General features: G+C 42.4%; 1 long non-coding RNA gene across 2 annotated transcripts; it reads left to right on the top strand.

The window, feature by feature from the left end:
• Positions 1 to 3,129: 3,129 nt before the first annotated feature.
• LOC133742364 (uncharacterized) lies at positions 3,130 to 10,185 on the top strand. 2 transcript variants are annotated; one of them, XR_009862529.1, is made up of 3 exons: positions 3,130 to 3,349; positions 9,572 to 9,671; positions 10,130 to 10,185. It is a non-coding gene; the product is annotated as an uncharacterized LOC133742364 (long non-coding RNA). The 2 variants fall into 2 exon arrangements; XR_009862528.1 differs by having other exon boundaries at positions 10,124 to 10,185.
• The last annotated feature ends 271 nt before the right edge of the window (positions 10,186 to 10,456 follow it).

Below are 10,456 nucleotides of genomic sequence, written 5' to 3'. Positions count from 1 at the left end.
CGGCGGCTTTGCTTCTATGATCGATGGTGATGGCAAGGTTTGGCGGCAGATCGATTGGCCATCTCCTATCGGTGATGGCGTTATGCCCTGGCAGGTCCCGGCCTTGATGTTTACCATGGTCGGGGCTGCAGCGGATGTCGGTGATTGTAGTGGCCAAGTTCTGAGGCCAAATCTAAGCCCAATTGATGGGCTTGAAGTGGTGCAATCCCGAGACCTATGGAAGATCTGGGTTTGGGACCTAGGTATTAGTGATCTGCATCTTTGCTATGCTGGATTTTGGTGGTGTCTCCATCACCGGGAGAGTAGTCTCTAACCATATTCAAGGGCAAGGAGGAGAAGTTGGGGCTTGGGTCGTTGGGCCTTAGTTCAAATGTGGTGGGCTATTCAATTTCAGGTTCAAGGTAGTGGACTGGTGGCTTGGGATTGTTTTTGCCTACTGCATTTCGTGACCATTTGGATCTTACATTCGTGGGAGGCTCTTTGCAATTTACTAATATTTTTGTACACCAATTGAGGTCTCTAGGCGAACTTACTAGTCCAGTTGTTTCGAGTCATGTAACATTCACTAGGTTACGAGCTTCTCCTGCTAGTCGCATGTTTAGAATAAGTGAGTTCATTTTGTTTGTAATGAGGGTTACTTGTCATTTGTTAGGAAGCTTATGCCATTTAGAACCTTTGGCATGAGACTACTTATGATGTATGCGCCTTCTGGCCATGGATAAATAATGAAGTTATCTATTTTTTTTTTTTAAAAACAAAAACAAAAAACCCTCTCCTAACCAATTTTTTTTTTTTTTAGAAATAGATAACTTCATTATTTATCCATGGCCAGAAGGAAAAAAAAAATAATAAAAACAAAAAAAAAAAAACCCTCTCCTAACCAATTTTTTTTTTTTTTTTTTGAAATAGAAGTTGAATGCATTAAATCAATATATAGCCAAAAGGCTAGGGACTACAAATACTTAAAGATAAGAAAAAGGCGAGGCAACAACTAATTTTCTATCTAAGCACTGCAACATTGCAAGATAAATTGAGCTCGCTTTTTAAAGTGAACCTATAAACAAAGACTAACTCTATGTCTTCTAGGAAAAAATCATCAACTAACTCTCCATCCGGCGATACGCAATTGTGGTATGAAACAGAAAGCCACTTTCTAGCAAACAATAAGAGCCAAGTACTCATCCATAAGCCACTTCCACCAATCCAACTTGAGATAGTTACCAATTCCAACGGAATCATGATGTGAATTAAACTAGCACTTTAGAGACCCTAAGAAGGCCAAATCGCCCAAGTAGGTCAAATTCTCAGGCCAGCCCAACCCACCCAAAGCACTGAGTAACATATGAGGGTGACAATGCACCCTCCCACCTAGCCCAATTCTAATAAGAATTAGACTTACTGACATGGGCCCAAAAGAAGTCCTCATATAGCCTTGGCCCAAAAGTTGAGGCCCAAGCCTAATAGCCGTGTGGGTTGTCACCTTGTGTCACTAGCAGAACCCGCATCACCACCCGTCCAGTTCGGAGGACATCCATCCCTGGTAGCTATCCCCACCGCCACAACCTTTTGATCAAACCAGAGTAAAGCTTTGATCAGAATCCTTCAAGCAAGAATAGTCAAACCACAGTGCCAGGTCAAACTAATGACCTCAACACATCCTCTTTAGTACACCATGACAAGCGACGCCAATCTACAAACCTGCCTCCAAAGCATATGCCTCAGCCCTCGAGCATCATGATCGCTGCCTAAGTAACAGACTTGCAGTACCCAAAATGAACTCCACTACCGAGATTAACACCGTCGCAAGAACCACAACCCTAGCCAAGGAAAAAAAAAAACGACAGACACACCAAGCACCTCTTCTCACTGAACCACGACGCCGAGACGCCACCTGCTTGGTCAAGGCAAAGGATGAGTTCACCTCTGCCACTTACACGAAACCTAGGGTATTGACTTTCGAGCTATGCGTCTCTCCTACCCCTGAATAGTGGTTACTACCCTATGGTTTGGATTCAAAATCATTTCAGTCCTTCAACTTCTAATTTCATCAAACACCCATGCACTATTATTTTTCGTCCAATAGGTCATTCCGTCAAATGGAGCTGTTAACTCTCTAACTTGGCATTCTAACTGAGCTCTTGTAGGGCCCACATGGAAGGGAAAACTCCCAAATTAACCTTGAATTGTTCAAGGCTTTTCCATCTCTTTTTCCTTATGATGTAAGATTACCCATTTGATCAGTTCTACTCCTCTTAATATTTATTCTTTTGTGGCTTCTACTGATTATTTTAATTCTCAAGTTTTTGGCTCTTTCTTCTTCAATTTGTCACATACTTCTCAATTCATCATTCTTCTGTCAAAAACATATGCATAACCTAATTTTTACAAAGGATTGTATACATGGTATTGAAGGTGGACCTTCATTGTCAAAAAAACAAAAAAAAAAACCCCTAATTATGTTGATGCAAGTATCAGACATGAGAGCTCCCTGAAATTGTATTAATGGTTCTGAAAATGGATCTTCAGAGTGATTTGCACCCTTAAACGCCTCCTCACATCCACCACCCCTGCTGTTTTCTTTAATTTTTATGAGTTTTCAAAAAAAAAAAAAAAAAGGAGAGAGAGAGAGATAGAGCAAGAACATAAGAAAACAAAGGAGAGTGAGTCTTGAGAAAATGGGAAGGAAGAAGGGAGTAGTGGACTTCAACGAGTCACCGCCAGATGACTTCGATTCGACGACTGTATGCAAGGACCGGGTGATGATGCTGCAGATGAGGGAGCACATCATCCAAGAAAGTGGATCCAAATAGAGAAGGCCAAGATTCTCCAGGAGAAGCTTCGTTGATCCTATCGCATCGAAGGCGTCAACCATCTCCAGAAGTGTTGCCTCCTCAGAGAGAGAGAGAGAGAGAAACTGAAAAAGATATAGAAAAAGTGAGAGAGTAATCTGGAAATTTTTTGCTTGTCTTAATCATTCAACAATAATGATCCAAAATTGATTTCACAAAATTCAGAAACTACCAAATCGAAAAGAAAACAAGGGAGAAATGTCCAGTCTCTAATTGAGTGATTTAGTCCAAGGGAGAAATGTTATGGGAACTCTACTTCTGCCAAAATGGGTACCTCCTCTCTTCTTCTCTCATTCTCATTCCACTTTTCAATTTCTCCACTTCCTTTCAGTCATGGGTACCTCTGATTTTGTTCAAATTCTTTCAGTTTCTGTTCAGATTTTGATTTTCTGTGAGGCTAATCTTGAAATTTGGTATGATTTCTTAAGTATCTCTCTAGATTCCATGCACAAGAGATGCGCCACTAGAGGCAAGAAGAAGGCGTGGAGAAAGAATCGAAAGTAAGATTTTTGCTCAACGTGATTCAGATTGAGGACCCTCAAACTGTGGAGGTGAAGAGGTTCTGGCTGGTCGGGAGGTTGCTGACCAGCAAGGTTTTCTGTTTTGAAGCATTGAAGAGTACGATGAAGAGGATTTGGGCCATCAAGGGAGACGTCACTTTTGTTCAATGGGAGGGATCTGATCGAATTTTGATCTCTTTCACTCTTGATGAGGATAGAGGCAGGGTTCTACGGGGAAGTCCATGGACTTTCGATCACGTACTCCTGCTGATGTCAGCCACCGATGGCAAGGTTGATCCAAAGAGCGTGAAGTTAGAAACACAAGCTTTTTGGATCCGGATTAAGGGGGTGTTGCCGGCATATCTTACTCCTCAACTTGCAGAAACAATTGGGAGGCAATTAGGTGTTTACTACCCGATCCTTGGGAAATTTAATGCAGATTGTAGTGGCTGTTTCCTGCGTATAAGAGTGGGTCTGGAAGTAAACCAGCCTCTACGGAGATGGGTCAGAGTGTCTTTGGCACCAGGTTTGCAACCGGAAAAATTCCCTCTAGAGTATGAACGTCTGCCCTATTTTTGCTTTTTCTGTGGAAGGCTTGATAATGTAAGTGCTGAGTGTGTTCTGCATAAGGAAGGAGTGATCAAGGAAGAACGGTTTGGACGTTGGAGGACGGTGTCCAAGGACGTGTTCAATATCGACCCAACAAGGCAATTGTCAGGCAAGAGTTTTGGTTTGTTCTCTCAACCAAAACAGTGGTCTATGCGAGCCCCGGAGGCTGGGGAAACAGGGTTTGTGCGGTCTAGGGAGGAATTTGAGATGGAGCAGGTGGTTGGAGGGGGAGTTATGGAGGTTGATGGTGAGTCAGGGGACAGAGAAAATCTTAGTTTGCCACCGCTGGCTAAGCGGAGGCGGCTACCGGAGGAGGGTTTGACGGAGTCCAATCTTCCTGCTTCGGAGAATGTGAGCAACAAAACGCATGCGTCTGGATTGTCGGGATTACAGGTGCAGTCTTGTCGGGATGGAATTAAGGAGAATCAGGGACAATTATTCTCGATTTTGGAGTTAGGCGATCTTTTGGGGAATTTGAAGTCTGGAAATGAGTGTTCATTTGCCGGGGGAAAGCACGTGACAACAACTAGGAGTGATGGGCCATTAATGGGTGGGCCTTTTGAGGGGTTTGGCGTGGGCTCTAGCCCAGTACGTGCTAATTCTCCTCTGTTAGTTTACAAAACCAAAAGGAATAAGGATAAGGCAGAACCAGGCCAAAAAATTGATAAGACAGTGGATGTCTTTACCTCTACCACCACCATCGAAGATTCTAATCTTTCTGCAACTGAGTTATGGCCTCCTCTGAATTCGGGGTTGTTAGGTGATGAAGCAAAAACTGTGATTTGCAACCATGGTGCACAAGAGTCACGGCGTGGGAGGAAAAGTAAGGCTGGTATTCCGAGGTCAGGTGCAGGGTTGGGAGCAAACAATGCTCAGAAAACGGAAGAGGGTAGAAAGGATAAGACAGTGGTGCCAGAGAAGGAAGAGGATACAAAAGGAAGTCAAAAGCGACGTGGAAATGGCTTCCCAGTTGGAGGCCGTGCTAGGAATCGAGGAAGAAAGGTACGTGTCTCTGATTCGAATGTTGTTGCTGAGGACACTTTGAATGCCGTGAATCAAACCGTGATGGGCTCCGGTGTTAGGGCCCATCACGAGAAATGATCGGTATAAGCTGGAACGTGCGGGGATTGGGGAACCCGCACACGTTCCGAGCCTTGAAGAAATTTCTTCGGGCAAAAGACCCTGACTGGGTTTTCTTGATGGAAACCAAAAAGCAGAAAATGGAGATGGCAGATATTTTGTTTGATTTGGGTTTTGGTGGATGTTGTACGGTGGGGAAAGTAGGAAGAAGTGGGGGAGGGCTAGCGTTTGGTTGGAAGGAAAATTTAACTGTTAATGTCCTGGGTTCGTCTTTGGGACACATTGATGTGCTGATTCAAAATGATGGGGGTCCAATTAGAATTACTGGTTTCTATGGCAATCCAGAAGCAAGTTTAAGGAAGTACTCGTGGGATTTGTTACGGCGTCTTGCTGCTATAACCGCTTACCCTTGGATAGTGGTGGGAGATTTCAATGAATTAACTAGTGCTGCAGAAAAGCAGGGAGGAAGTGATAAAACAAAGGCACATATGAGAAATTTCGTTGAGGCAATTAATGATTGCGATCTTCAAGAAGTTGATTGGTCTGGACCTTTTTTCACTTGGAGGCGAGGTGATTTGGTGGAAAGGTTGGATAGGTGTTTAGTTAACCAATTGGCTGCTGATAAATTCCCAAACTTTCATGAGCTCCATATAGATGTGGGGGTTTCTGACCACCTACCTCTGTTGCTTTCTACATTAGGGAACAAGGGTTTGAAAAAATTGAAACCAAAAAGGAGATTTCAGTTTGAGGCTTTCTGGTGTAAGGAGGAGGGCTGTGAACAAATTATTTTGGATAGTTGGGTGGAGGCCAATTCCATTATGGGGCTGTGTGATAAACTCAGTAGAGTCTCTACTGCGCTGCAAAGGTGGAATAAGGAGGTTATTGGGCATGTCCCAAGGAAGATTGCGCAACTAAATTTGCAGCTTCAAAAGCAGGCTTTTGATAGTTTGGAAGGGGGGATTCAGGAAGAAAGGAAGAAAGTGGTGGATGATCTAAAGAAGTATATGGAGTTTGAGGAAGTAATGTGGAAACAAAAGTCTAGAGTCACCTGACTACAAGATGGGGATCAAAATACAAAGTTCTTTCATGGGTACGCGAAGACTAGGGGAAGGAGACACAAAATTCTGGGGGTTACAGATGTTGATGGGGTTTGGCAAGAGAGTGTGGAAGGCGTCCAGAGGGCTTTTGTGAATTTTTTCCAAAACCTGTTTTTGTCGGAGGGTTGCAATCACTCAGAGTTGGTTTTGGAAACTATCCCATGTAAAGTCACATCTGAGATGAATGAGCGATTGACTAGGCCGTTTGCTAAAGAAGACATTGAGGAGGCTCTAGCTCAGATGGCTCCAGACAAAGCTCCTGGGGCTGACGGTTTCTCAGTCCGGTTTTTTCAAACATATTGGCAGATAATAGGGGAGGAAGTAATTAAATGGTGCTTACAGGTGTTAAATAAGGGGGCTGCCATTACAGAGGTCAATCATACTCTGATAGCTTTAATCCCTAAGGTGGAGAACCCACAGCAACTGACGGATTATCGACCTATTAGTTTGTGCAATGTACTCTATAAGCTGGTTGCTAAAGCAATAGTCAATCGGATGAAGACCATTCTTCCGAAAGTTATTTCTTCTTTCCAGAGTGCATTTGTTCCAGGTCGATGCATTCATGATAATGTTATGGCAGCGTTTGAGGTGGTACACTCTATTCGGGCTGGTTTAGTGGAGGATGATCCTACTTGTGTACTCAAATTAGACATCAGCAAAGCGTATGATCGTGTGGAGTGGAGTTTCCTTCAGCGGATTCTGTTAAGGTTGGGTTTCCATGAAAGTTGGGTAGCCCTTATTATGCGGTGTGTATCTACGGTGACTTTCAGTGTTTTATGGAATGGAGAAGCAGTAGGATTAATTCAACCTTCCAGAGGTTTACGTCAGCGTGACCCATTATCACCCTACCTGTTTCTACTGGTGTCAGAAGGCTTATCTGGTTTGCTACAAAGGGCAGATGCTGAGAGGTTCATACATGGAGTGAGAGCTGCTGCTGGGGCACCGTCTATCTCACATCTTTTATTTGCAGATGATAGCTTAATCTTTGGAAGAGCTAATTTAGAGGAGGTGACTCATGTTAAACAATGTCTGTTGCTTTATGAGAGTGCGGCAGGGCAAAGGATTAATTTTCAAAAATCAGCTTTGGCATTTGGGCCGGGTGTCTTGGAGGACCAGAAAGAAGAAATTAAACAGATGTTGGGTGTTCCTGTGGTTCCTTTCCATGAACGCTACCTAGGGTTACCAACGGTAGCAGGAAGGAATAAGCAGGCAATGTTTAAGAGGATGCATGAGCGACTTGATCATCATTTGAAGGGGTGGCAGAATAAGCTACTTTCAAATGCGGGCAAGGCTGTTCTTATTAAGGCAGTAGCGCAGGCGATTCCGGCTTTCACTATGTCTGTTTTTATGCTACCCAAAGGAGTGTGTCGGATGTATCAATCAAAAGTTGCTAAGTATTGGTGGGGTAATAGTGGAGGTAAACGTGGAATTCATTGGAGTACGTGGGAGTTTCTTTGTAAGCATAAAAACGATGAGGGGTTGGGTTTTAGAGATATTGGATGCTTCAACCAGGCCATTCTGGCTAAAACTGTTTGGAGGTTGATTTTAAACCCAGAGTTGCTTGCTTGCAAGATTCTTTATGCCAAATACTTTGCTGGTTCGAGCTGGGCGGAAGTGGGAATGGGGGTAAAACCATCTTTTATTTGGAAGAGTCTGCTATGGGGACGGGATTTGATTTGCAGTGGCACTAGATGGAGGATTGGTTCAGGAGAGGAAGTTGGGATATGGACGGATAAATGGCTTCCATCACCTTGGAGTTTTCAAATCATAACACCTGCTTTTTTACCAAGGGACACCAGGGTTAAGAGGCTGATGCTGCAGCCAGGTATGTGGGATGTTAACTACATTTCTGAAAATTTTTTACCTATTGATGCAGAGAAGATATTATCTATACCTCTAAGTAGTAGAGCTGTTGGGGATGTTGTTATTTGGCATTACACTAAGACTGGACATTACACAGTCAAATCTGGGTACTGGTTGGGGATGGAATGGAAGCAGATGAAGTTGGGAGCAGGGAGTAGTGGCAGAATGGGTGTTTCAAACTCCAATTACGTCTGGAGTAAGATCTGGAGCTTACAAGTTCCTTCTAAAGTCAAGTTACTCTCATGGAGAGCTTGCCACTCGTTCTTGCCTTGTGTTGAGCGTTTGGTGAAACGCAAGATTTGTTCCCAATCGGTGTGTGCAAGATGTGGAGAGGCGGATGAGACTGTGATTCATTGCCTTTGGGAGTGCAGGGTGGTTAGAAAAATCTGGAAATTATCTTGGATGTGGCCAGTTTACAAGATTTGGAAGGAACCTTCATTCATGGACCTGTTTGCACACATTTTGGATTCAGAACAAGCTGAGCAGGTGGAACTGTTTGGCCTCCTTATATGGTGGATTGGAAAGACCGAAACAACTTTATTCATAGGCAAACATCCATGGACCCAAGTGAGCTGCTTCGAAAATGTAGTGATTGGCAGAGAGAACTGAAGCAAGTTTGGGAAAAGAAACAGGCACAGCAGCATAATGTTGGGTCGGAGACTCAGTTGGAGGTGAAATGGGAGAGGCCCCCACCGCAATGGTGTAAATTGAATTTCGACGGAGCTTGTGAGGCTAATGGGGGAAAATCTGGGCTGGGTGCAGTGATCAGAAACGAGTTGGTGGGTGCTTTAGCAGTGCCTATAGCAGCGACTTTGAAGCCAAGTGCAGTTGAAGCTTTGGCTTTGCAGGAAGGGCTGAGGTACTCCAGATTGTTGGGAATCGGGAATTTGGAAGTTGAAGGAGATGCATTATGTATCATTAATTCACTTTCACAAACTGGAAAAGACTTGACTGAGATTGGGGCAGTTTTGGAGGGAGTTCGTCTGCTGCTGCAGGAGTTTGAGTTAGTGAATTGGAAGCATGTTCGTAAAAAAGCCAATCAAGTAGCTCATGAATTGGCTAGATCAGCTTTGAAGAGTGTCCAGTCCATGTTTTGCAGGGAGCGTGGTCCTCCTTGGCTTAGTGAGTTAGTTGAGGCAACAAATGATGTTAGGGGCTGATCTCAGTTTCTCAGATTGTATTAGCTTTCCCTGTATTACTTGTTTGAGTTTAATAGAGAACTTTCCTTGAATCAAAAAAAAAAAATTGGGTCACTATTTAATCCGCACTATTTCTAAAATTGAATTTCATTGGCATCCTTATTTGTTTATATTTTTTTCTTTATCAGATGGTTACATCGTCTATGGCATTTAACATTTGTGTTAATTTAGTCCAAAATGCAATATGTAGCTGCTAGTTTATAAAATCGGGGGAAGATGATACATGTACTAGACTTTATATACAGAAAATGCAGCTGGAGTGAGAAATTTTGATTGAATTTTTTAAACCCCAAATTTTGAGTTGGTTGAACAATTTAGGTTTTAATTTCTCAATATTGTGTTTTGATATTCTTCTATTTTTTTTTTTTTTACAGATCTTTATTTACGTTTGAGAAATATTCCCTCCTTTGTCTCTCTCTTCTACCGAAACATTATGATAACCACTCAAGCAACTTTCGCTGGTGATGATACTAGGTATGCCTTTTCCTTTTAGGCGTTTTATTTAATTTCTTATCTATTTTCATATAGGATTTCTGTCTAAGTCTCAGTTGGATATTTGTATGTGCTAATTTAGTTTCAAGTTCTAGCGTCTTCGTTTTTCATTTGCATGAAATTCATAGATAATGTTTGGGGTTTGTGTATTTAGTTGTTTGGAAGAGTGGTGTTGAAGTGGAAGCTTTTTGCTAAAAACTTTTCAGGTTAGCATATCTATGTGAGCATTGGCAAGGATACCTAATTTTGAATTGAGGTCGCTAGTCTTGCTATATATGAGTTGCTTTAAAAATCAGTTGTAACTATCAATTGTTTTGATATTATATGGTAAGATTTCAGTAGAGGATCGGAACTTGTTCAAACATATATATTGTGTGGTGCCATATGTTTTTCGTTCTTTTTGGCAGCAGTAATACTAAGTTTCCTATTGTTAGTTTCAGGGACATACAAATTTGGGCAATATAATGAGAGGAATTGGATGATATGGCAGCTCATGCATGTGCAGGTATATGATAAGATATACAAGGCTTATATATATGAACCTGAGTAAAAGGAAAACTATTACTAAGCTACCTTGTTATGTAGATTACCTGATTGTGGCAGCAGCTGTGGTTGATAGTCTGGCCATCTTTTAGAAGTGAAGGTGCTGCAGTGCTGTTGTTTTGGCTGACTTTTGATTGCTGCTTGGTTATAGATGATGGGTTTCATATTGTAATTTGATATTTTTCGGTTCATAATAATTGCTATAGATGGTACTAGCTTTGGTG

The sequence above is a fragment of the Rosa rugosa genome, chromosome 4, assembly GCF_958449725.1.
Source record: "Rosa rugosa chromosome 4, drRosRugo1.1, whole genome shotgun sequence".
NCBI lineage: Eukaryota > Viridiplantae > Streptophyta > Magnoliopsida > Rosales > Rosaceae > Rosa > Rosa rugosa.
This window is presented reverse-complemented; position numbering and strand designations above follow the sequence as displayed.